This window comes from Cebus imitator, unplaced genomic scaffold, assembly GCF_001604975.1.
Source record: "Cebus imitator isolate Cc_AM_T3 unplaced genomic scaffold, Cebus_imitator-1.0 Scaffold85, whole genome shotgun sequence".
Lineage (NCBI taxonomy): Eukaryota > Metazoa > Chordata > Mammalia > Primates > Cebidae > Cebus > Cebus imitator.
Window position 1 is genome coordinate 2,636,706 of NW_016107400.1, and position 27,204 is coordinate 2,663,909.

General features: G+C 43.7%; 1 protein-coding gene across 5 annotated transcripts in view; it reads left to right on the top strand.

Moving 5' to 3' along the window:
• The window catches only part of TMC5 (transmembrane channel like 5), a 90,075-nt gene that overhangs the window by 1,616 nt on the left and 61,255 nt on the right, over positions 1 to 27,204 (top strand). For 4 of the 5 annotated variants that reach the window (XR_001826925.2, XM_017534282.2, XM_017534280.1 and 1 more), the window contains exons 1-2: positions 5,875 to 6,273; positions 23,926 to 24,153. The gene's annotated coding sequence lies outside the window, so the exon portion shown is untranslated. Of the gene's footprint in view, positions 1 to 5,874; positions 6,274 to 23,925; positions 24,154 to 27,204 lie in introns of those variants that run through there. The other variant, XM_037740543.1, reaches the window with a different exon arrangement.

The following is a 27,204-nucleotide window of genomic DNA, read 5'->3' on the forward strand; positions in this document are numbered from 1 at the left end:
AGTTCTGTGATTGTTCACATATCTTCAACCTCCCAGGCTCAAGCAATCCTCCTGCCTCAGCCTCCTGAGTAGCTGGGGCTATAGGCATGCACCACGATTCCTGACTAAATTTTCAAATTTTTTTTGTATAGATGGGGTTCTTACTATGTTGCCCAGCCTGGTCTTGAACTTCTGGGCTCAAAAGATCCTCCTGCCTTAGCCTTCTAAAGTTCTGGGATTACAGGAATGAGCCACTGAGCCCGACCTTCTGTGGGGATTAAATAAAGATGAAACACTTAGAACAGTGCCTGGCACTTAGTAGGTGCTCAGTCAACATAAGCTACAGTAAATGCTGTGACCGCCCTCTACAAAAGTGGGGGAATGGCACAGTGGTTGTGTCCATTTAGAGGAGGCAGAGGGAAGAGCGGGATGTCATGTGGCAGAGGTGATGAAGGAGCTTCCCTGCCTTCTGAGTAGCCCACAGAACCAGGCCCTGAAGAGGAAGGGGTGCCACCCACATCCCTGCTCTTCACCTGGGGGCACCAAGAGGCTGTCTCGAGGACCTGCCATTCTTTTGTTAAAGAGAGCGTGATGTTCTGTCTTCTCCACCTGCTTGCAGCTGATGAAGGTTTGGGAGGAGGATTTCAGGTGTGGTTATTCTAGCTAGACCTGGGTTCACATGTCATCTTGGAGTAATTCCCAGCTCTGGGATTTTGCCAAGTTGCCTTTGGAGCCTCAGTTGCCTCACCTATAGAATGGGGAGAATCATAGGACCTCCTAGGGCTGTTGGAGGGATGATCTGCATTCATGTCCAGAGAGTGCTAGGCAGAATGTCTGGCACATAATAAATGACAGCTCTATGTGTCCATATTATTTGATACCTGATGCTCCTTTCCATTCCTGGCCTTAGGATCTGTGGCTGTGTAGGTCAAACTCTCCAAGGAGGATTAAATAAAGCACCTTTTCCTTAAACCCCCTTCCCATCTATTTGTTTATTTATTTTTATTTTTAGAGTCAGCGTCTTCTCTGTTGCCCAAGTTGGAGTGCAGTGGCACGATTGAAGGCTGTAGCCCCTGGCAGTCTTAAAGTCCGGGCTCAGGCCATCCTCCCACCTCAGCCTCCCGAGTATCTAGGACTACAGGTGCTCACCACCTACAACCAGCTAATTTTTAAATTTTTTGTAGAGACAAGGTCTCATTGTGTTGCCCAGGCTGGTCTCAAACTCCTGGCCTCAAATGATCTTCCTGCCTCATTCTCCCAAGTAGCTAGGACTTCATGCACACCCTACCACCTACTTCTCATCCAGACGGTCTCCTTCCAGGGATTTCCACCTGTCAAATTTTTGAAGAGTTTTGCATTCTGGTAGGGCGAATGCTGCCTTTAAATGTGCCAGGGCAGGCTGGGCACAGTTGCTCAAGCCTATATTCCCAGCACTTTGGGAGGCCAAGGCGGTCAGGTCACTTGAGTTCAGGAGTTCAAGACCAGCCCGGGGAACACGGCAAGACCTTTTCTCTACTAAAAGTACAAAAATTACCAGGGCATGGTGGTGCATGCCTGTGGTTCCAGCTGCTCAGGAGGCTGAGGCATGAGAATTGCTTGAGCCTGGGAGGCGGAGGTTGCAGTGAGCCAAGATTGTGCCACTGCACTCCAGACATTGAGAAACTCTGTCTCAAAAAAGGGGGGGGGCAGGGCAGTTTCTGGGGACAGTAAGTCTGGCATGGGATGGGAGGGACATTGTATTTTCCTCTTAGGGCAAGGCATTACAGCCTTTAATATGGTGCTTGGTGGACGAGGAATCCTAGCCTTTTAACATAATCATAGTATTTAATGTCTGTTCTGCTTACCATGTGCCTGGTATTGTGCTAAGTCCCAGTTCTAGTCATCTATAGAACTCAGGCTCCAGAGCCAGACCACCTGGGTTAAAATCCTGCCTCTGTCACTTCCTTGCTGTGTGACCTTGGGCCAAGTTACTTAATCTCTCTGTGCTTCGAATGACTCATCTGTAAACTGGGTTGATTCTAATAGTACCTAACTCATAGGGCTGCTGTGAGGATTAAATACAACCCACACATAGATGGTGGTAAGGACAATGTAATGATAAATGTTGGCCACTGTGTATTATAATGACTTCCATTTGACAGCTGAGGAAACTGAGGCAGGCTCAAGGAAATTCATAACCTGTCCAATGCCTCAGAGCTATCTTTTCTATTCCAGCATCTGCTCATTTATTTTCATTTCCCTCTTAATTCATGCCCCCCTCACTGCACCCCTTAATTCAATCATCAGCCTCTATCTAGGATCCCTGCTTCCTGTGTCTCGGGCTCCCAGCATCTGCTGCTGCCAGAAGGTTCTCCCTCTTCCTCACTTCCCAAAGTTGAGGAGCTCCCCGGTGACCTTGGAAATAGATCTTTTTCTTTTCTTTCTTTTTTTTTTTTCTAAATTTATTTATTTAACTTTAGGTGCATACTATATCTGGCATTTCTCCCCATGTTATCCCTGCCCACCCCCCCCAACTGTCTCTCCCCTACTCCCCCCAACTGTCCCCAGTGTGTGATGCTCCTCTCCCTGAGTCCACGTGTTCTTGTTGTTCAACACCCACCTATGAGTGAGAACATGCGGTGTTTGGCTTTCTGTTCTTGTGTCAGTTTGCTGAGAATGATGGTTTCCAGATTCATCCAGGTCCCTACAAAGGGCATGAACTCATTGTCTTTTATGGCTGCGTAGTATTCCATGGTGTATATGTACCACATTTTCTTTGTCCAGTCTATCATTGATGGGCATTTGGGTTGATTCCAGGTCTTTGCTATTGTACACAGGGCTGCAATGAACATATGTGTGCATGTGTCTTTATAGTAGAATGATTTATGGTTCTTTGGGTATATGCCCAGTAATGGGATTACTGTGTCAAATGGAATTTCTAGGAAATAGATCTTTTTCTCTTACTTTTTCTGTTGTTTTCTCCAATTACTAACACAATACACATGCAAGTTATTTTAAAATTTTATTTATAAAAATATTTGCATAGAAAGTGAAAAACTCTGCTAATTCATCTCCTGGTCGTAACTGCTGTTTGGAGTTTCATGTGTGGTATTCCAGATTTCTCCCTCTCCTCCTGGGTGTAATAATAGAGATTATTTTTACTTATCTTTTAAAAAGATGGGAACATGCTATTCATACTGTGTGCAATTCACAGGAGACAATTTTCAAGATTTAACTTATTTTTTGAAAAAGTTACACTGCCATATGGTATACAACTCCAGAGAGGCCAGGCACACTGGCTTGTAATCCCAGAGCCTTGGGAGGCAGAGGCAGGAGGATCACTTGAGGCCAGGAGTTTGAGACCAGGCAACACAGGGAGACCCTCACAGGCCTGGGCAACATAGGGAGACACCATCTTGGCAAATAAAGAGAAATTAGGTGAGCATAGTGGTGAGTGCCTGTAGTCCCAGCTGCTCAGGAGGCCGAGGCAAGAGGATTGCTTGAGCACGGCTTGGGCAACAAAGCAAGACTCTGTCTCTAAAAAAGAAAAATGGAAAAAAATCCAAAAGATGCCTAAGCAAATATTGGAAAGTATCTCCCTCCATATCTGTCTCCAGCCATCCAGTTTCTCACTCTGGAAGCAGCCACTATTGCCAATTTACAGTCTACCTGTAGTCAAGAAACATACAATTACAGTTTATAGGGCATGTATGTGTCATAAACTGAAATATGTAAAAATATGGTATAGTTTCTAGAAGAGGAGAAGCAGAGGAGAGAAAGCTCCGTTAGAGAAAACGTTGAGCTGCTGATGTCCTTGTCTCATGGACTCTCCCTCAATGGAGAGTGAGAAGACACTGTTCAAAGTCCACGGAACTTGGTAACGTTTACAGCAGTGGTTCTCAGCTGGAGGCAGTTTTGCCTCCCAGGGGGTATTTGACCATTCCTGAAGACATTTTTGGTTGCCATAGCTTGCAGATGGCGTGGGGTTGGGTGTCCTCCTGGTATCTAATAGATAGAAGCCGGACATATTGCTCAACACCCTACAATGCACAGAACAGTCCCCCCAGCTCCCCACAACAGGGAGTTGTCTGACCCCAAATGACAGTACTGCCGAGGTTGGGAAATCCTGACTGGTAGCTACAAAAGGATCAAAATTACTGCTTTGACTTCTTTCCTGGAGCTCATTTGGCTCAGCCCCATGATGATTGGCAGGCAGAATCCCACGATCCAGATGTTCCTAGAGTCATGTGCTGCCAGGTACTGTCCTTTCATCCCAGTAATGACAGGCCTTGTGACAAAGCAAACCATCTTCTTGGAAACCACCACTCTCCTCCTCTCATTTCCTCTGATCATACGATTTGTAACTCAAGTCTCTTCCACAGGAGAAAATTCCATTTCTCCATTGGAAAGCCACTATTTCGCATTTAGTGCTAATACATCAAATAATGGGGCTGGGTGCCGTGGCTCATGCCTGTAAGCCCAATGCCTTGGGAAGCCAAGGTGGGATGATCACTTGAGCCCAGGAGTTCAAGACAAGCCTGAGCAACATAGTGAGACCCCATATCTACAAAAAATAAAAATGTTAGCCAAATGTGGTGGTACACATCTGCAGTCTCAGCTACTTGGGAGGCTGAGTGAGGCAAGAGAATTGCTTGAGCCCAAGAGACAGAGGCTGCAGTGAGCTATGATTGCACCACTGCATTCCAGCCTCAGTTGACAAAGCAAGAGCTTGTCTTAAAAATAAATAAATAAATAAATAAAAGGAACAGTAACTGTAGGCCCCAATTCTTTTTGTGAATTATAGAAATAGGACATTCTTTTTTCTTTGAAATGATACTCCCCCAGATGTAAATGCCGTAAGAAACAGATCTTATTTGTTCTGGCATTTGTAAAAATACAGAAATTTGATCCAGTCCTGGATTATCTACTGCCTTCTTTCTTTCTATATGAGTATGAAATCTCCTTCTCAGAGAAAACCCTTTGTGATGAATTAGCATCCCATCTGCTGGGGTTTATCCCTGGGAATCTGAGTCTTAGGTGGCTAGAAATAACCTTAGTCCAAATTTTCTCAAATGTTAACTGATATAACCCTTATCGACACTAGGAGGAGGGAGCGTATATAGTTCCCACTTTGTAGATTAATGGGAAGGAAATTGAGGCTCAGAGGGGTTGAGACATTATAGTCGCAGAGTGCCAGAGTCAGGATTTGAATTCAAATCAATTGCCTTGAAACGTGCGCTGGTTTAGTACTGCCTGAAGTGACATGCCATTTATTTCCAGAAGTGACATGCCATTGGTAATTATAATTACAGAGTTAAACCTCTGTGGTCCACATGTTGCTGAAGGGGATGTATCTATAGAAAAGCATGGCCAGGCCAGGTACAGTGGCTTATGCCACTGTAATAATAATCCCAGCAGTTTTTTGGAGGCTGAGGGGGGTGGATCACTTGAGCTCAGGAGTTCAAGACCAGCCTGGGCAACATGACAAAACACTCTCTCTTCAAAAAATACAAAAAAATTAGGCATGGTGGCTTGCACCTATAGTCCCAGCTAACTTGGGAGGCCGAGGCAGGAGGCTCACTTGAGCCCGGGGGGTGGAGGTTACAGTGAGTGACACTGAACTCCAGCCCAGGCGACAGAGCCAACCCTGTCTCAGAAAAAAGAAAGTAGCCAGTGCATGGGGGTGTCTAGTGGGGAATTGCATTCCATTCTTTGTTGGATTAATGAATTCAGGTAATCTCTTCCCACACCACTTCACTCCCTGGAGTTAAAAAACACACATAAAACAAATCTATTTACTTCCTTATGGTGTCCAAGAAATAACCTCTGTAAAGGACTTTGACCGTTTTATTGAGGTGATGTCAAAAGAACATTAATAAGAGGGAGGAGTTAGAGTTTAGGTAGAAGGAATTGCACAATTTGGAACCTGAGTTAGTGCTTCATCGTTGCACACTCAGTGGACAGAGGCCGTAGGTGCAGCTGTGATATTAGAGGTGGAAGACTGATTTGCATTTTAACCAGGTAAGACCCGGTTATTCATTGGTGGGTGAAGAAAAAGATGATAACCAGAGTGGTGTAAAACTGCAATGAGCTCAGTAAACACCGCCTCCCCATGATCTGGGTGGCATCCCACCCAGCCATGTGACCAAGACAGCAAGGAGTGCTGTCTTTAAGGAGACACAGCACAGAGGCAGAAAAAGATGGCCCTTACCGTTTAGTTAATAAGAAAAAGAGGACCTGTTGCCTGTCCCTCTGGCTTTGAACCACAAAATGAACAGGAAGTTTATCTGGATTTTCCTGCAGGACTGAGGGCAGGTAAGAGTGCTTTGAAGGAGGGGTGGGAAGTTATGGGAATAATGGGGAATGCTTGGGAACGTGTCAGGGAAGGAGAACAGAAACCAAGGCCGTCCTATTGCTTATTGCCGGACGAGGGTACGGAATTGAGGCACAACAGACATTTGTTAGTGGAAAGAATGACCATGGGGAAATTGGGGGCAAGAGAGTGTGTTGATTATGAGAACAAGCCCTAGGGTTTGTTATCTGCCTGAGTTGGAATCTGGGCTGCCCCAGGTCTAACTGTGGGATTCTGGGTGAGATATTGTACCTTTCTGGCCTTGGTTTCCTTGTCTGTAGAATGGGTAGTAGGCCAAAAGCACCCACTTACACAGGTGGGTATCAGAGCTAATAAGAAAATATGGTGCACCACAAACACTCAATAAATGTGACCTCTATGTCCTGGGGTGTCTACTGGAGCATCGCGTTCTGGAAGAATGCTTTGTTGAATGAGTGAATTCAGGCATTCTCTCCCAACCCTACTTCACTCTCTGGGGTTAAAAAAAAAAACCAAAAACCCAAATCTATGTACTTCTTTATGGTGTTCAAGAAATAATAACCTCTCCTCATTTTTCTCACCCTTCTTTTTTCTTATCCTTTTCTTCCTCTGATAAGTGATTTTTGTGTTGCCTTTTTTTTTTTTTTTTTGAGATAGGCTCTCACTCTGTTGCCCAGGCTGGAGTGCAGTGGTGAACTCATAGTTCACTCCAGCCTTGATCTCCTGGGCTCAAGCAATCCTTCCGCTTCAGCCTCCTGAGTAGCTGGGACTACAGGCACACGACACCATGCCCACCTACCTTTTACGATTTTTAGTAGAGACGAGGTCTCACTATATTACCTAGGATGGTCTCAAAACTTCTGAGCTCAAGTGATCTTCCTGCCTCAACCTCCCAAAGTGCTGGCATTACAGGCATGAGCCACCATGCACAGCCAACAATGAACACTGGCACTCATAAATAGTGCTGTCTTGGCCGGGCGCGGTGGCTCAAGCCTGTAATCCCAGCACTTTGGGAAGCCGAGGCGGGTGGATCACGAGGTCAAGAGATCGAGACCACCCTGGTCAACATGGTGAAACCCCGTCTCTACTAAAAATACAAAAAATTAGCTGGGCATGGTGGTGCGTGCCTGTAATCCCAGCTACTCAGGAGGCTGAGGCAGGAGAATTGCCTGAACCCAGGAGGCGGAGGTTGCGGTGAGCCGAGATCGCGCCATTGCACTCCAGCCTGGGTAACATGAGTGAAACTCCGTCTCAAAAAAAAAAAAAATAGTGCTGTCTTCATGGTTCTTGTTGTTGTTAACTTATTATTATTGTTATTGTTTGACTAGATTCTTTTTACACAGGAGAAGGGAAGAGAAGCTCAGTGAAAATTAATGTCAAAAGTAGGGTTTGTTGTCATATTTTGCCAGGATAGGTCCTGTTGCCAGAAGACAGCGTCAAGTTCAAGTTATAGAACATCTTCATTAACGTTAATGAATAACTTGGTGAATCATATTTGCCAAGATTTTTCAGGATGGCATGGCAGGAGATGATACTGTTATGACTCAGGTTATTTCTAGTCACCTAATATTCATCATTCTTAGAGATAAATTATAGCTGCTAGAATGTTAATCATCAGATACAGTCATTTCTGCAAAGGCATTCATAGGGAAAGGAATATTTATAGGGAGTGTAGTGGTGTGATCATAGCTCATTGCAGCCTTGAGCTCCTGGGCTTGAGTGATCCTCCTGCCTTAGCATCCTGAGTAGCTGGGACTGCAGGCGTGCACCGCCATGAACAATTAAAAATCAACGAATTTTAAAATTTCTATAGAGACAGAGTTTTACTCTGTCCCCCAGGCTGGAGTACAGTGGCATAATCATAGCTCACCGCAGCCTCAACTTCCTGGATTCAAGTGATCATCCAGCCTCAGCCTCCTGAGTAGCTGGGACTAACAGCTGCATGCCACTGGGCTCAGCTAATTTTTAAAACTTTTTGCAAAGCCAGGGTCTTGCTGTGTCACCTAAGCTGGTCTCCAACTCCTGGTTTCAAGCAATCCTCCTGCCTCAGCCTCCCAAAACCCTGGGATTACAGGAGTGAGCCATCTCACCTGGCTGAACATGGGTATCATTTAAAAGGAAAAAAAAAGTCCTGTGTCTAGAATTCATGAGAAGAATTGGAAGCTCATAGTTACAGTTCCCAGCCTTTGCTGTGTTAGCACCCACATCCAGTGCAAAATAGTGGCCTTCCAAAGGAGAAATGGCATTTCCTCCTTTGTCAGAGACTTGAGTTATAAATTACACCATCAGAGGAAAGGACTTAAAATGAGAGGAGGTGAGTGGAAGTCTCAAAGAAAATGGTTTAGGTCACTCAAAGAATTGTCACTCGTAAGGTGAGATAACAGGACCTGGCAGCGTGAGACTCATGGAAACCCGGATCGCAAGGTTTTGACTGTCAGTCAGCGTGGCGCTGAGATCAGAGCCAGAGCCAAAAGCACAAAGCAGCCATTCTGATCCTGTCTGTTTTGAACATGCTGATTTTTTTTTATCATGGGTTCTTTTGCATTTATTTTTATTTAAAAAAATATCACGTTAAAATATTATTTATTTTGATGATATGGTGTGTTCCCATCCAAATCTCATCTTGAGTTGTAGCTCCTGTAATCCCCACGTCATGGGAGGGACCAGGTGGGAGGTAATTGAATCATGGGGGCGGGTTTTTCCCATGCTGTTCTCGTGATAGTGAATAAATCTCACGAGATCTGATGGTTTCATAAAGGGCAGGTCCCCTGCACAGGCACGCTTGCCTGCTGCCATGCAGGACATGTCTTTGTTCCTCCTTCACCTTCCCGCATGATTGTGAGGCTTCTCCAGCCATTTGGAACTGTAAGTCCATTAAATCTCTTTTCCTTTATTAATTACCCAGTCTCAGGTGTGAAAATGGGCAAATCCACTTGATTCCCGGGATTTTTGGCCCCCTTTAAATTTGCATCCCAGCTCAGCACTTACCTTGCTCCCTTCCCCTAGTCCTGGCCCTACTGCCAACAGCATTGAATCTAGAAACTTCCCAAGCTTGATTTTATACTTACCCAATATGGGAGAAAAGATAGCAGAATTCAAGGGGTGAATGTGGAACAAATCAGAGTTGAAAAAATAAAATTTGAGCCAGGTGTGGTTGGCACACACCTGTAGTCCCAACTACTCTGAAGGCTTAGGCAGGAGAATGGCTTGAGCCTAGGAGGTCAAGGCTGCAGTGAGCTATGATCACATCACTGCACTCCAGCCTGGATAATACAGTGAGACTCCGTCTCTTTAATAAGAGAGAAAGACAAAAGAGAGAGAGAGAATTTGCTATGACACAAGGATATTTAAAGGTGAGGGGAGAAAGAATTTGCTTTTCTGCTTCCCTGAGTGGGGTGAAAAGAGGAACATTTAGGATACTGTATTCCAAAGGGAACTCCAATGCCCTGCTTCCAAACCACTTTCCAGGTGTCTCCATTTACTTAGGGACCTGGATTGCTTGGAAACCTCCATAGTCGTCTGTTTGCATTTTGAAGTATTAATTTATCTTTTTTACTTGGAAATCACATTTTTTATTTTCAAAAGTTGTAAACAACTGGGCATGGTGGTTCACGTCTGTTATAATCCAAGCACTTCAGGAGGCCAAGGTAGGAGGATCTCTTGAGCCCAGGCATTAGAAATCAGCCTGGGTGCAACTCTGTCTCTACCAAAAAATATTTAAAAATAGGCCAGGGGCAGTGGCTTATGCCTGTAATCCCAGCACTTTGGGAGGCTGAGGTGGGTGAATCATGAGGTCAGGAGTTCTAGACCAGCCTGGCCAACATGGTGAAACCCTGTCTCTACTAACAATACAAAAAGTAGCTGGGCATGGTGGCAGGTGCCTGTAATCTCAACTGCTCAGGAGGCTGAGGCTGGAGAATTGCTTGAACCTGGGAGGCGGAGGTTGCAGTGAGCTGAGATCACACAATTGCCCTCCAGCCTGGGCAACAGAGCGAGACTACACCTCAAAAGTAATTAATTGATTAATTAAAAAAATAAAAATTTAGCCAGGTGTGGTGGTGTGTGGCTGTGTTGAGGCTGAGGTGGGAGGATCACCTGAGCCCAGGAGTTAGAGGGTCCGGTGAACTGTGGTTGCACCACTGCACTTATCGCGTTTCCTTTCTCTTCCTTCTCCCGTTTTGTTCTCTCCTAATTTTATTTCATTATTTATATTTTGTTGTTTTCTTTGTAGCAATAAATCAGGGTATCTCAACTTTTGTGTGACTGACACGTGGGACCAGATCATTGGTGGCTGTGGGAGCTGTCCTGTGCATTAGAAAATATTTAACAGCATCCCTGGCCTCCACCCACTAGATACCAATAACACACTCACTGCAGTTTTGACAACGAAAAGTTTGCCAGACTTTGCTCCATGTCCCTTGGGGGCAAAATCACCCCCAGCTGAGAACCTCTGCCAATGACGAGGTACTTATAGTTCCTTAAACTTGGACAGCGTTGCTGACTCCACTTCATGCGAGAAGGAAATTAGCACCTTGACATTTTCCTCTAATAAAGTTCTTCCTTCTGCATTTCTCCACTTCTAAAATATTTTTTACATATTGTGGTTTATAAACTTGTGTTTTGTGTCTTATAAACTACAATTATATGTTTCTTGCATGGTAGGTTGGAATAGTAGGAAAAAAGTTTTCCCCAACCGTACTTTCACCAAAGAACACTTCTGTGATCAGATATTGGTGGGGCTTGAGGGGTCCACACTGACCCAGTCTCCAACACCAGCTGCGTGTCCCACAATTTTATTGTTGTTATTATTTTGAGACGGACTCTCACTCTGTTACCCAGGCTGGAGTGCGGTGGCGCTATCTTGGCTCACTGCAATCTCCGCCTCCTGGGTTCAAGTGAGTCTCCTGCCTCAGCCTCCTGAGTAGCTGGGACTACAGGCATGTGCCACTGCGCCCAGCCAACTTTTTTTGCATTTTTTGTACAGACAGCATTTTGCCATGTTGGCCAGGCTGGTCTCAAACTCCCGACATCAGGTGGTCTGCCCACTCCAACCTTCCAAAGCGCTGGGATTACAAGTGTTAGCCACCACACCTGCCAAAACAATTTAATTAAATTCTAATATAATCTGACTGGAGTTAGTGTCAGAACCCACATAAGGTCTCAGTCCCACAAGACTGCCTCCAACTTTAGCTACCAATTTCAAGTCCTGGCCTCAGGAACTTCTGACCAACTGGCTGTAAAGTAGAAGTTTTTGTAACTCTTCCACAGGTTCAATTATTTTCTAGAATGGCTCACACAACTCAGGGAAACCTTTACTTAGGTTTACCTGTGTATTATAAAGAATATCACAGGCCGGGAGTGGTGGTTTAGGCCTGTAATCCCAGAACTTTGGGAGGCCGAGGCGGGTGGATGACCTGAGGTCAGGAGTTCAAGACCATTCTGCCAACATGGTGAAACCCTGTCTACAAAAAATACAAAAATTAGCCAGGCGTGGTGGTGGACCCCTGTAATCGCAGCTACTCGGGAGGCTGTGGTAGGAGAATTGCTTAAGCCTAGGAGGCAGAGGTTGCAGTGAGCCAAGATGGCACCATTGCCCTCCAGCCTGGGCGGCAAGAGTGAAACTGTCTCGGAAAAAAAAAAAAAAGAATATGATAAAGGATACAGGGGAATAGCCAGGTGAAGAGGTACACAGGGTGAATTCCAGAAGAGTCCCAAGTTCAGGAGCTTCTGTCCCAATGAGTTGGGGTGTGTCATTCTCCAGGAATGTGGATGTGTTCAACCTGGAAGATCTCCCAACCCTTCACTGAGGGTTTTTATGGAGGCTTTGCTGATTATTAATTCAATCTCCAGTCCCTCTCTCATTCTGAAGGATGACGGGCGAGGCTGAAATTTGCAAGCTTCTAACCCTGGCTTGGTCTTTCTCGTGACCAGCCTCCATCCAGGAGCCCTTGTTAAGGGCTGCCTCATTAGTACAAAAGACATTCCCATCACCCAGGAATTTCCAAGGGATTAGGAGCTCTGTTTTAGGGATGGGAACCAAGGACCAAATATTAGAACAAAAGATGCTCCCATCACCTAGGAAACTCCAAGGTTTTAGGAGCCTGTGCCAGAAACCTGGAATAAAGACCAAAGATATATTTCTTATCCCAAATCACAATATCACAGGTAGATTATGAAAAGTGAAAACTACCTGGCTTCAAAGCTGTGATTATGTGTGCATTAGAGAAGTTGAGCTCCTAGAAAGGGACAGCTAATTCTATGTCACTTAATCTGAGCCACTGAAAGAAGCTGAGATGAAGATCTAGGTGAACTGAGGTTTTTTTATTCATTTTTTGTTTTGTTTTTTTCCTGTGCACCCTTGACTGTTCACAGACAGGCTAGAATTTATTCATATCTTATTCCAACTTTCTTTACAGCTTTTAGAGGACTGCTTGTTTTGGAGTTTTTATTTGTCTTTGATTTACTTCTTGTTGACAGAGAAAATATACACAGCTTTACTGTATCTCTGAGGTCACCCCAGTTCTTACTCATTCTCTTTGTCGGGTGGTGTAATTTGGACCGACTGCTTTCTGGCGCTGGGGCACAGCTGTTATCCTGGGATTTTTTTCCATTGCCTCTTGAATATCATTTCTCCCTTTCTCTCAAATACCTTGTTTTTGTCTTGCTTTAGCCTTTTCTCAAGCAATTGATTGATTGATTGATTGATTGAGATGAAGTCTCACTCTTATCCAGGCTGGAGTGCAGTGGCATGATCTCACCGCAACCTCTGTGTCCCAGGTTCAAGTGATTCTCCCACCTCAGCCTCCCAAGTAGCTGGGATTATGGGCATACAGCATCACGCTGAACTCATTTTCATATTTTTAGTATCGACAGGGTTTCACCATGTTGGCCAGGCTAGTCTCAAACTCCTGACCTCAGGGGATCCACCTGTCTTGAACTCCCAAAGTGCTGGGATCACAGGCGTGAGCCACCACCCTGGCCAATGCACCTATTTTTAAGGCTATGGTAAGATTTAAATGAGTTAATTCCTATCTGGTTCTTATAACAGTGCCTGGCACAGACATATAGGTTGTTTTGTTATTGGTTTCTGTTTTGTGTTTTTTTTTCTTTGCAAATTTGGAGCTATAATATTTGGATTGTGTTGTATAATACTTGTTTAAGCATTGTAGGACTATATGAGTCCAAACTGGTCTCATAAAGAGCTACGCTTCTGACCTCTAAGATGGATCCAGAAGAAAGTTATTTTTCCTCTAAAAGAGGGAGACTTGATGCAGACCTAGACATGCAGGGTGTGCATAAAAGTCACCCCAGCTTCATTGTCTCCTGTTGCCTTTCCCAGACCTGGTGGTAGAGAACAAGGAGGATCCCTAGCCAAAGGGAGCATTAAAGTGTATCATTTTTCATGGTTCCTGGCAGGATTCTGAGCACACTGACAGTGGGGAAGGGAAGAGGACAGGTTTCTGTAGCCTACAGGTCTCCAGCAAGCAGCATCCTTTCTTGTTGGATAGTAGAGGAGGCAGATCTCAGTGGGTGCAAGAGCCGGGATGTGCACCTTGACTTGTCTCCAGCTGTCCCAGGGAGGGGCGTCCTCATTCTTCCAGGTAGGGTGGAGCCATCCAACCAAGCAAGAAGGGGCCAATCTGCTGAAGCACAAGCAACCCACAAACCCACTTCTTGTTTTGTTTTGCTTCAAAAATCAATTTAATCACCTTAAAACATTTTTTTATTGCTTCTCTCTTTAAGTGCTCACTTTCTATATGATGGTAGCAAATCTACTTTTTTCCTCTTCCCTCTCTCCCTGCTCCTTGCTGGCTGATCTGCAGTGATTCTCAAGCTCTGGTGCATAAAGGAATCACTTAGGAAACCCGATAAAAGGCAAAATTGCCAGGTCCCACTCAAGACTTAGTGAATTAAAACTTCTGGGAATGGTCCTGGGCTGGGCTGGTCTTCCTGGGACTGACGGGGTTTTAGCACAGAACTTCTAGTGCTAAAACTAGGGAAGTCGTGGGCAAACTAGGACAAGTTGGTCACCTGATGGTCCATGTGCCTCGTTCTCCAGCAGGCTCCCAAGTGACTCTCATGGGCACCCAAGCTTGATGCTGTCAGATGCATCCTCATCGGTAATGTCTTAAATGGAGTTTTGGCTGGGCACAATGGCTCATGCCTGCAGTCCCAGCACTTTGGGAGGCCAAAGCCAGCGGATCACTTGAGGCCAGGAGTTCAAGACCAGCCTGGGCAACATGGTGAACTAAATTAAAGTTAATTAAATTAAATAGCTGGGCACAGTGGCTCACATGTATAATCCCAGCTACTCAAGAGGCTGAGAGGCAGAAATCACGAGACCAGGAGTGCGAGGCTGCAGTGAGCTGTGATCATGCCACTGCACACCACCCTGAGTGACAAAACAAGACCCTGTCTCAGGAAGAAGAAACATAAACAATTTCGTTTCTCAATTTGGTTCCCACACCAGCCATATTTGAAGTGTCCCATAGCTACATGTGGCTAGTGGCTGCCATATGGGACATGCAGGTAGGGAACCATTCCATCAGCAAAGAAAGTGGACACCATTGCCCTAGATGAAGGTTTGTCAACCTTGGCACTCTTGGCATTTGGGGCCAAATAATTCTCTGTCATGCAGAGGGGGCAATGTTGTACATTTTAGGATGTTTAGCAGCTACCTACTTGATGCCAATATCACGGCCCCTGCCACAGTTGTGACAACCAAAAATGTCTCCGCACATTGCCAAATGTAGTCTCAGAGGCAAAATCGCCCCCACTGGAGAACCACTGCCCTAGATCCATTCTTTCTGCCACTTTCTTTCTAAAATAGAATGCAAGCCACACACACACTACGTGCTTCAAACAGAACAACAGCAAAGGTTGTACTGCGATTCAGTTGCATCCACCAGTTTTACATCTAAGGCCTGTGAGCATCACCCACCTTAGGGACAGCATTAGGAGAAAGAAAGTCTTGTTACAAAGTAGCGTTAGTCACCTGGGCTTCCTTTCAGCCACCCAAACTATAACTCTAAGCCCACTTGATTAATGCTACTTTGTAACAAGACTTCCTTTCCCCTAAGGCAGTGGATGCAACTGACTCATAAACTTCCTTCCAAGAAAGGATTATGGTCAAAGAGGAGGAATCTTAGCCAGCGGAATGAGATTTCATAGGCTTCAAAACATACATGTAAAATAAAAGAATCTTCTTATTCTAGCTTTTTTTTTTTTTTTTTTTTTTTTTTTTTTTTTTTGAGACGGAGTTTCGCTCTTGTTACCCAGGCTGGAGTGCAATGGCGCAATCTCGGCTCACCGCAACCTCCGCCTCCCGGGTTCAGGCAATTCTCCTGCCTCAGCCTCCTGAGTAGCTGGGATTACAGGCACGCGCCACCATGCCCAGCTAATTTTTTGTATTTTTAGTAGAGACGGGGTTTCACCATGTTGACCAGGATGGTCTCGATCTCTTGACCTCGTGATCCACCCGCCTTGGCCTCCCAAAGTGCTGGGATTACAGGCTTGAGCCACCGCGCCCGGCCTATTCTAGCTTTTTAAAAAACAAATTGTACTTGTGGAGATTAATTGGTGACATTTGCCAACTCCTCCCAAATTTCTCAGTTCTTTTTTTTTGAGACAGCATCTTGTTCTCTTCCCCAGGTTGGAGGACAGTGGCAAGATCATAGGTCACTGCAGCCTCAAACGATGGCCCCGGCTCAGCCTGTAAAAGTACTAGCGATCACAAGCTTGAACCTCCTTGCTTGGCCCCAATTCTCATTTAAAAACTATATTAGAACTCATCTTAATTCGGTGTTATAAGAAGCATTTATTGCTTCAGGGGTAAACACAATACATTAGACCATTTTCTTGATGGATTTTTTTTTGCCATGTTTAGATGACGCCTTTCAAGCAATTCAAATTCATTTTTCATTTTCTAGCTTTTGACTCTTTCTTACTCATTTAACAAGCTAAAATCTTACATTCTCTTTACATTCCCTTTCCTTGGGAATTGAATAAATATCTTGAAAATTTAGTAAATTCCTACAGAAGGGAAAGGAAACAAAAAGAACAAGAGGATGTGACTATTTTGCTGTATTTATATTTTCCTGTTTTGTTTTTGTGAGACAGAGTCTCTCTCTTTCACCCAGGCTGGAGTGCCATGGCATGATCTCGGTTCACTGTAACCTCTGCCTTCTGGGTTCAAGCGATTCCCATGCCTCAGCCTCCCAAGTAGTTGGGATTACAGGTGCAAGCTACCGTGCCTGGCTCATTTTCTTATTTTTAGAGACCAGGTTTTGCCGTGTTAGCCAGGTTGGTCTCAAATTCCTGGCCTCAAGTGATCTCCTGGCCTCAGCCTCCCAAAGTGCTGGGATTACAGGTGTGAGCCATCATGCCTGGTGTGTATTTATATTTTCCTATTCATAGGTTTGATCTTGCTGTCTTGAAACCATAGACCTTATTTTCTAAGCAAAGAACTATTTTCTTAGGCTCTAAGGAGTCTAAGTGTATGGCTGTGAATGTGTGTGACACTCTGAAAAGCCAACAGAGATCTCACACTAACAAATGTTTAGTTACCGGAAGGCTTTGCTAGTTGAGTAATGGAAGCTATTGCTTTCACATGCTATTTGGAGACTATTGACATTACCTTTATTTCCTGGTCCTAAACATTACACATTGCAGATAAAGGAGTTCCTAGGCATTTGTTTGTTATGGCATCAAGGCTGACAGCTAAAGTAATCATTACACTAATACGGCAAACCCAGAAAGACCAACGAAGTGCAGGCAAGCAAACGAAATCAACGTCTCTGCTGAAATGTACCTGTGTGTGAGCGTCCCATGACCTGGTGCTCTGGCAACCGTTCGCCCACGTGTGGGGGCCATCATCCTTGTATTGGCGTCATCTGCCCAAGATCAGGTGCCTACAGAAGGAATGGGAGCTTCCAGAACTTCTCATGTAAAACTTTGGTTGAAATGAGATTCCTGGGAATGAGCAATTTCTTCTTTCTAAATTCTTTTTCATTGCCTTTCAAGAATTCTTAGAATTAACCAGCTGCAGTGGCTCATGCCTGTAATCCTAGCACTTCAGGAGGCTGAGGCAGATCCATCACTTGAGGTCAGGAGACATGGCGAAACCCTGTCTCTACTAAAAATACTAAAATTAGCTAGAAGTGGTGGCATGCACCTGTAATCACAGCTGCTTGGGAGGCTGAGGCAGGAGAATCGCTGGAACCCAGGAGGCAGTGGTTGTAGTGAGCTGAGATCGCGCCACTGCACTCCACCCTGGACGACAAGAGTGAAAGTCCATTAAAAAAAAAAAAAAAAGAATTCTTAGAATTATAGACTAGTATCCTCTCTTTTTCTCTTTCTGTCTGTGTGTGTATCTGTGTGTGTGTGTGTGTCTCTGTGTGTGTGTATGTGTCTCTGTGTGTATGTCTGTGTGTGTGTGTGTGTGTGTGTGTAAGGGATGAAGGGAGTGTGTAATTGCATTATTGTTTAACATCCATTGTTTTCCAAACTGTAGTCATTTGCGTTCCACCTTCATTATTTTTGCTCCTCCTCTTTTTTTTATTGCAATCTCTGATTCCCATCACAATGCTCCTCTGTTTCCCATGTATACTGCTCTTCATCCATTCTTTTTACCTAATAGATTTATTGTAAAAGGTAGCTTATTGGCTGGGTACAGTAGCTCACGCTTGTAATCCCAGCCCACTGGGAGGCTGAGGCCAGTGGATCACTTGAGTCCAGGTGTACAAGACCAGCCTGGCCAACATGGTGAAACCCCATCTCTACTAAAAATACAAAAATTAGCTGGGCATGGTGCCGAGCACCTGTAATCCCGGTTACTCTGAGTCAGAGGCAGGAGAATTACTGGAACCCAGGAGGTGGAATTAGCAGTGAGCAGAGTTCATGCCACTGCACTCCAGCCTGGATGACAAAGAAAGACTCCTTCTCAAAAAAAAAAAAAAAAAACCTCTTTAAAAAAAAAAAAAAAAAAAAAAAAAGTAACTTATTTCACTATTTTTATAACAGTCTAACAGGTTCATCACGCCCACTGTCCAGAAAGACAAATGCTCTGAGAACAACAGTTTTGCAGCAAAGGAAGAGTTTAGTAGTCACAGGGCCAGCCAAGCAAGAACAGGGAGAAAAGTCTTAAACTCATCTTTCCCTGAGAATTCATCGGCTAAGGTTGAGAGTACTTTGGCAGGCTGGGGGTCTGAGAAACTGAAACAATTGATGAAATCATGGGGGTGTCTAAAACTGTCTTTACGCAGCTGAGTCTATTCCCATCGTGGGGACAGCTTTGTCTGCTGGTCTGCTGAAGTGCTAAATCTGAAAAATATCTCGAAGACCAGTTCTTTTTTTTTTTTTTTTTTTTTTTGAAGAAATGAGGGTCTTGCCATATTGCCCAGGCTAGTCACAAACTCCTGGGCTTAAACCATTCTCTCACCTCAGCATCTCAAAGTGCTGGGATTACAAGCATGAGGCACCACACCTGGCCCAGAGACCACAATAGTGGTGTTATCTATGGGGTAGTTGGGGAAGTTATAAATCTTGCAGCCGTCCAGGAGCAGTGGCTCACACTTGTAATCCCAGCACTCTGGGATGCTGAGGCTGAGGTGGGAGGATAGGGTCCAGGCTGCAGTGAGCTATGATCGCACCTCTGCACTCCAATCTGGGCAGCAGAGCAAGACCCCGTCTCAAAATTAAACAAAAACAAAAACACATAAATCTTGCAACCCTCAGTTATGTGACTCTGGGGCACTGAGCAACTTAGATGAAAACAAGCTAAGCAATGGAAGGTCATTGTTTAACTATGCCTATTTTTTAGCAAACTTCAAGCCCTTATCAAATCTTAAATTTGTCTTATGAATGCAGGTTCAATCTTCGATAAGAAGAAGGTTCAGTTTCCCTTGTCTGGGCAACATGGTGAAACCCCATCTGTACGAAAAATGTTTTTTAAAAAATTAGCTGGGTATGGTGGTGCATGCCTGGTTCCAGCTTTTGTTTTTCTTCAAAAATCAATTTAATCACCTTAAAAATATTTATATTGCCTTTTTTTTTTTTTTTCCCGCTTAGACGGAGTCTTGTTCTATTGCCCAGGCTGGAGTGCAGTGGCACAATCTCAGCTCACTGCAACCTCCACATCCCAGGTCCAAGCAATGCTCCCACCTCAGCCTCCTGAGTAGCTAGGACTACAGGCATAAGCCACCATGCCTGGCTGATTTTTGTATTTTTAGTCGAGACGAGGTTTCACCATGTTGGCCAGGCTGAACTCGAACTCCTGACCTCAGGTGATCCTCCTGCCTGAGCCTCCCAAAGTGCTGCGATTACAGGCATGCATCACCATGCCCGGCGCTTTTCTGTTTTAAATACTCCTCTTCTATGTGATAGTAACAAATCCACTTTTTCCCTCCTGCCTCTCTCCCTGCTCCTCACTGGCTGATCTGCAGTGATAGACTCTCACTCTGTCTCTTAGGCTGGTGTGCCCTAGCACGATCTCAGCTCACTGCAACCTCCGCCTCCCAGGCTCAAGAGGAGGCTGGTCTTGAACTCCTGGTCTCAAGCAATCCTCCCAGCTCAGCCTCCCAAAGTGCTGCACCTGGCCACCTTTGCTCACTTTAGAACCCCTGGGTTTGCCTCCCCTCTGTTCCCTGCACACTGGGAAGAGAGGTAGGTATGAAAGCGTCACATTTGTCAACCATCTTTGTCTGGTGGAGGCAGGAGGAAAATGTGTTCAGGGATGTGGGTTTTTACAATTTTTCCTTTTCCTTTTATTTCTGTGATGAATATCTGTTCAACATCTCAATAACAATTTTATTGTGCTTGCTTTGAAGCTTAAGCATATGGCACAATTTAATTTATTTTTTATTTATTTATTTTTTGAGACAAAGTCTTGTTCTGTTGCCCAGGCTGGAGTGCAATGGCGCAATCTTGGCTCAGTGCAAACTCCCCCTCCCGGGATAAAGCGATTCTCCTACCTCAGCATCCCAAATAGCTGGGATTACAGGCACCCACCACCACACCTGGCTAATTTTTGGATTTTTCCCAAGTAGACAGTATAGCAAGGTGAGAATCTGCCTCAGCGAATATCAGAAGTATGTAAGACCAACAGAGTGGAAATTTCTTTCTTTCTTTCTTTCTTTCCTTCCTTTCTTCCTTTTTCTTTCTTTCCTTCTTTCTTTCTTGCTCTCTCTCTCTCTCTCTCTCTCTCTCTTTCGAGACGGAGTCTTGCACTGTCACCCAGGCTGCAGTGCAGTGGCACAATCTCAGCTTACTGTAACCTCCGCCTCTCAGGTTCATGCAATTCTTCAGCCTCAGCCTCCCAATTAGCTGGGATTACAGGCGCACACTACCATCCCTGGCTGGTCTTAAACTCCTGACCTCAGGTGCTCCACCCTCCTCGGCCTCCCAAAGTGCTGGGGTTACGGGTGTGAGCCACTGTGCTTGGCCAGAAATGTTTTATAAATGGAAATATTGTAACTGTTGTTAAACATATGAGCACTCTTTTTAAAAATTGTAGTAAAAAAATGTGTAATGAGTATTTCACATTGTTGTGCAATCAATCTTTAGAAACTTTTCGTCTTGTAAAACTGAAACACTATACCCATCAAATAATTCCTTTTTTTCCCCCTCCTTCCAGCCCCTGGCAACCACTATTCTACTTTCTGTTTCTATGAGTGTCAGATACCTCATGTAAGTTGAATCAAGACAGTATTTGTCTTTTTGTGACTGACTTATTTCGCATAGCTTAATGTCCTCAATGCTCATCCATGCTGTAGCATTTCCTTTTTAAGGCTGAACAATAGCCCACTGTATGTAGAGATCACAGTCTGTTTATCCATTCTTTTGTCCATGAACACCTGGGTGGCTTCTACCTTTTAACTCTTGCAAATAAGTCTGCTCTGAACGTGAGTGTGTAAATATCTCTTCCAGATCCTGCTTTCAATTCTTTTGGATGTATACCCAGAAGTGAAATTTAAGCACTCCAGCTTGGGCAACAGAACAAGACTCCATCTCAAAAAAAAAAAAGGTGGAGGGGGCAATAAAAAATGCTTTTAAGGTGATTGAGTTGCTTTTTAAAGCAAAACAAAAGCTGGAACTAAGCATTCATCCCCATGCCCAGCTAATTATTTAAAATTTTTTTTCATAGAGATGGAGTTTCACCATATTGCACAGACTGGTCTCAGACTTCTGAGCTCAAGTGATCCACTCACCTCAGCCTCCCAAAATGCTGGGATTACAGGCATGAGCCACCACACCCAGCCCCCTCTGTGTCTGTTTCTGATTAAGCAATCTTCATCAATTTTTCAAAATATATTATTAAATATGTAATAAAAAAGCAACTCAGTCAGCCTACATGGAAATTGGTCACTGTAGCAGTTAAGAACTCATTCAATTTACGTTTAAATTTCTATGCCCACTTACCATCTGTAAGAACTCAGAAAAGTTATGGAGTCCTCTGAGCCTCAGTGGCCTCATCTGTAAAATGGAAGCATGAAGCATCACTTGCTTGTGAAGATGGAAGGAGAATGTTATGTACAAAATTTTTCGTTTGTTGCCACAAAGAAAAATTAGTACTGGGACAAAGAATCTCTCAGCAAAGCAATTCTTTTTACTTCCTACAGAAAGGGTACACCCACCAGCAATCTTGCCACGAGGGTACAATGAGTAAAGGAAAGCAGACATTTATTTCTTATGTATTTGGGATGGTCCTTACTGCTGTGTCCGATCTCCATTGGCTGGAGCCAGACATCACAATCTAAACTAAAACCTGATTGGTTAATAACTTGAAACTTTTCTAAAGAGATGGAAGCAATGAAGGGCAAAAAAAGGAAGTCCAAATAAGGAAGAGACATAGGCTGCAAGCTGGGACATGCCCGGCAGCACGTTCAGCACATATATCTTGGTTAAAGTACAAGGAGATAGAATGTACTAGGTGCCTGTAAGCATGTCTAACAGCTACGTAGGATAGGGCTTCTAGCAAAAAGGCAAGAAGGCTTTTGAAGAAAGTGTTTAAAACAATTATTTCTAACACTTATGAATTCTTAAGAAAGGAACTTTGAAGAGGAACTTTCCTACAATTTTCCTCCTCTTTTACTTTATGGTTCCTCCTCAGGCTTGTTTAACATATCTTGACTCAACTGCTCTGTTTGACTTTCTACGAGAAGTAAGTTTTCTGAATAAGGTTGGGGAGGGTTCAAGGAGATTTTAGTAAGCGCTGTGTTTACTAGTCTTTGTACTCGCCCGCAGATGCATGGTATAATACAGCACCCAACAAGAGGGAGTATACTTATTACAGTTGCTGAGGAAGTAAGAATTGAGGCTATGATCTCTTGGCCAAACCATCTCTCGAGCCAATTTGAAATAAGGTTGTAAATGTTGGAATTTTTTTGCTAACTCATTTGATAAGGCAGTAAGCCCTTGGAGGGCTTGTGTTATGTTTCCATTGGAAGCACTGTTGTTTGGAATAAAGGCGCAACGCTGAGTTTTGATCATAACACAAACACCAACTTTTTCTGCTAATATCATATCTAAAGCTATCCCAGTCTCCCAGGCCATTTGACTAGTGGATCTTAATTGTTCAGCTACTCCCTTAACGGCATCTTTAGGAGAGTTAACAAAAAGCTGCTCTTTGTAATAAACGTCGTTTACCCAATCTACGTTTTTATTATTCGTCACTCACCAAAACACATTGACTCAAAACCTGTAGCTTTAAATTTTAGATTCCTGGCTTTAAATTTTTCTGGTACTCCATGAGGAACTCCAATGGCATCTAAATAGATATGGGAATCAAAAGACCCATAAGGGTCTGCTTCCTTTGAGTCTTCTCTTATCTGCCTGTGTCGTATTTTTCTCTCTTTCTGGTTGATAAAATGCCAGGGTAAAAAGGTTAGCCAAGTGAACTAGAGCACAAGTACCATTCCAGTTGTTTGGCAGAGTGTCCAGTAAAGGCCCTCCACAATACCACCATGCGTCTGCTCGGGGATGAGTAAGGGTGGACTGATGGGTCGGCTTTTGGAAGTGCCTGACTTCACTGCATCCTGTTACGTTTCCAAGGAACACTAAGTTATCCCCCTGTCATGAGAGACATGAGGTGAACTTTGCCTTGGGAAATGGAGGCTGTATGGCCCTCGGGGGCTGACCTGCAAGGTGTTGAACTTCAGGAAATAGCAGAGAAAGAGCTTGGCATAATTCATTATCCCAGGTGGTGGAATCTTGAAAAAAAGCTACCATGCACTCCATGTCCACTTGATTCGAGGACCATCTAAGTGGAAAGGAAACAATCTGGGCCTCAGCTCTACAGTGTGTACAAGTGTAACACTTGCTTATTTAAAGTGCAGATGGAATATTTATTCTAACCAGACATTTGCATCTTGGTATCCTGCTTCAATAGCTACGGTCTGTCTTAAGTCTTTTACTTCCACTACAGAAATTTTGGTTTTGTCATTGTGCCAGGGAGGAGTGATTGATAAAGAGATTGAAGGAGCAATAAAGCACATTTCAAAGCTTCCTTTAGGATCTTTTCCTGAAACATCAGCTCCCATGCCATAAATATGTCGTAATGAGGGGGAAGAGCTTTTAGATATTGGACAGCATGAGCCCACCTTGTATGAAAGTTAAATCCTCTGTCTTCTGATTTTCAGGACGTGAGGCTCTGCCTACAGTCAGCCACTTGGAATATTCAGACTTCAAACCAGCATTGCAGATTATAACCCTCCATAAATCATCCACAGCCCAACCCCTATCAAATGCCAGACTGAAACACTCATGGACATGTGACTTCAGTGTTCCCAACAACATCTTAAGATCAACTTGGTTTATGCAACGTTTGAATTGATTTGGGACAAAGCAAGAACAATAAGGGTAAAAAAGTAAGTTTCCATACAGCTGAATTTATTCAGTGACATGAACTACCCTTCCTTCTAAATGGGGTCTTACTCTTTTTTTCTTTAAGACAGAGTCTTGCTCTGTCACCCAGGCTGGAGTACAGTGGCATGATCTTGGCTCACTGCAACTTTCACCTCCAAGGGTCAAGTGATTCTCCTACCTCAGCCTCCCAGGTACCTGGGATTACAGGCACATGCCACCATGCCCAGCTAATTTTTGTATTTTTAGTAGAGAGAGGGTTTTACCATGCTGGCCAGGCTGGTCTCAAGCTCCAGACCTCGTGATCCAGCTGCCTTGGCCTCCCAAAGTGCTGGGATTATAGGCGTGAGCCACTGCACCCGGCCTGCCCTCTCCTTTTTTTAATGTCCATAAAATGTTTTATGCGATAATGGTGACAGTCAATTGTGATAGCTGTCATTGCCTTTAATGTATTTAGTTGGCAAAACAGAATTTTAGTGGGACTAGTTTCTTTCCTTCTCTCCATTCTCTGCTACAAAAACCATTTTTAAAAAGTTGGTTGGTCTGTTTTGAGTCAAATAAATGACGATTCATTGGAACTAGTTAAGAGCTTCTGTAGAATCATTTTTCTAATTTTAAATGTGCGTCTTAAGTATGTAGGGATCTTGTATCATTTACAAGATCATCGCTAGAACAGAACGTTGATTTCATTTAGGTTGAAAGGTTAATTGCGTTTTCATGACAAAGTTCACCCCATTAGAAGACGAAACGTACAGCTCAAATTGGACATTGAGGCCTCATTTTGCCTGTCTCATGGCAACTTCCTGCTCTTGGTGCTGATCAGTCTGCTGTTTTGTGAGGCCCTGGTTTCTCTTTCCTGTCTTTCAGGTAACAAATGGCCTCAGTTAGAAAATTAACTTTTGGACAATTCACAGGCTGCATGGTCACTTGCTCTAGCCAAGCCTGGGACAGGAGATGGGGAAAGGAGATTAAAGACAAGAATCATAGCTGGCCATCTGCTGCTGGCACCTGTAGAGCTAAAGCATTCTTTGTGACAGTTCCATGATATTCCACTGCGCAAATGTCCTGTGACTGATTCAGCTCATCTCCTATTGGTGAATGTTTGAATCGCTTCCAGTTTTTTGTTGTTACACACAAAGCTTGCCCTGGCAACCCTTAGCAGTTCTGGCTGAGTGTCTGGGTTTTGTGAGATCATTTTGGTGGTGCAGAATAGAACTCGTGAGTGGGTGGTCTCGCATTCTGCTAGCTTGAGGCTGGGAGAAGTAGGAGGCAGCAGAGAGCCAGTTGAATAGCTTGAATATGACCTCATCCATATTCTAGGATGTAATTGATCCCTTGAAGATTTCTGAATTAGCTGAATGACAAAGACAAGATAGTTTGATGATCCATTCAAATCAGGAAGCCTTACAACATCAAATAAGGAGTCCTCAATTAACAGCCTTAGAAGACATGTCATTGCTTGGTCATGTGATTGAAAACCATTCAAACCGAAGTGAGAAACCCTAAATAGGATATGGAAAGGAGGACTTGAAATAAATGGATCAATAGCCCTTATTGAGGAGGTGCTAGAGAAACAAAAACTAGGGAGAAGGAAAGTAGGATAATACCCTCTTTGTGCTTTTTCCATGGCAGCAGGAAGCATTATCATGCCTTTGAACCTTCAGGATATCTCATTTACTCCTCTAATAGTTAACAGGAAGCTAAGGGTAAGGTTCTCAGGAGGCAACACCTGCTTCATTTGACATCAGTACAAGAGACTATTTCCTTGTGGCCATTTCCTCCTTTCTTTTTCCCAATCCTTTTCTGTCGGTTTAGCTGTTTGTTTAGGTATTTGTTGCAGTACAGGTGGTAGTGGTTACAGTGTTTGTTCCCAACTGTGAAACAGACGTGCAATACACAAGCTCTTGTCAAATGACAATGGAGGAGAGAACTGCAGCAACAGACTTGAAGCTAATTGTTGGCCATCACATATAACATCTATCAATCAATCATCTATCTACCCACCTATCTGTTTATCTAATCTATGTGTATTTTTGTGTGTGTGTTATATGAATGTGTATATATAATGTATATTATATGTAGATCTATTATATATGTATATATGAATAAATATATACATAAATTGTATGCATGTCTGTGTGCATATATACATATAATATACATATATGAATATTATATATCTGTTTACATATGTATATATGTATTCAAAGATATTTGTGCATATACAATATAAATATTTGTGTGTATATATACATATATATAAATTTGTCAAAGATTCAAAACAAAGACAAAAATGATTTGTATCAGTTAGGCTAGCCTAAGCTCTGGTGCTCAAAATAAACTACCTTAAAATCTAAATGTCTTCAAACATAAAAGTTTGTTTCTTGCTCATGAAACTCTAAGGTGGGTTGGTGCAGGTGGGCAGTGATCCATTTAGTCATGCAGGAACCCAGGCTGGTGACTGGGTCCCCTATGGGAATATCACTGGTTGTCATGGCAGCAGAAGGGGAACCAGAGGGTCTTATTTTGGCTTTTGAATTCTTTCACTTGGAAGTGACAGAGTCACTTATGCTCACAGCCCATTGGCCAGAGATAGCCGTATGCGATTGTCTTCCTTCATCACCATGACCTAGAGGGGACTCCAGAGTCTCTTCCCAGCTCCACTCCTGCAGCCCCCTTCTGAGTGCTTTGTTTGCTGGTGACCCTGAGTCCTGGCTTCATTATATTTTTATTCAATCCCTTTGAAAGAGTTCCCATGATAAATTCTTTTCAGAAATTGATACTGGGAGGAAGTGTGGTCCTCTGGAAAAATTGGTATATTGCCTTTCTTTCCTCACATATAGTGAGTATTAGATAACTTGTCATGATTCCCTTTTAGTCTTGGCTGATAAGAAGCTCAGGGCAAAATTTAGTTCTCAGGTACAGTCACTGTGTCAGCCTGGGAATTTTATAGGATTGCTCCTTCCTCTATCTGATTATAAGACATTTCCTTTTTCTTTCTTTCTTTCTTTCTTTCTTTCTTTCTTTCTTTCTTTCTTTCTTTCTTTCTTTCTTTC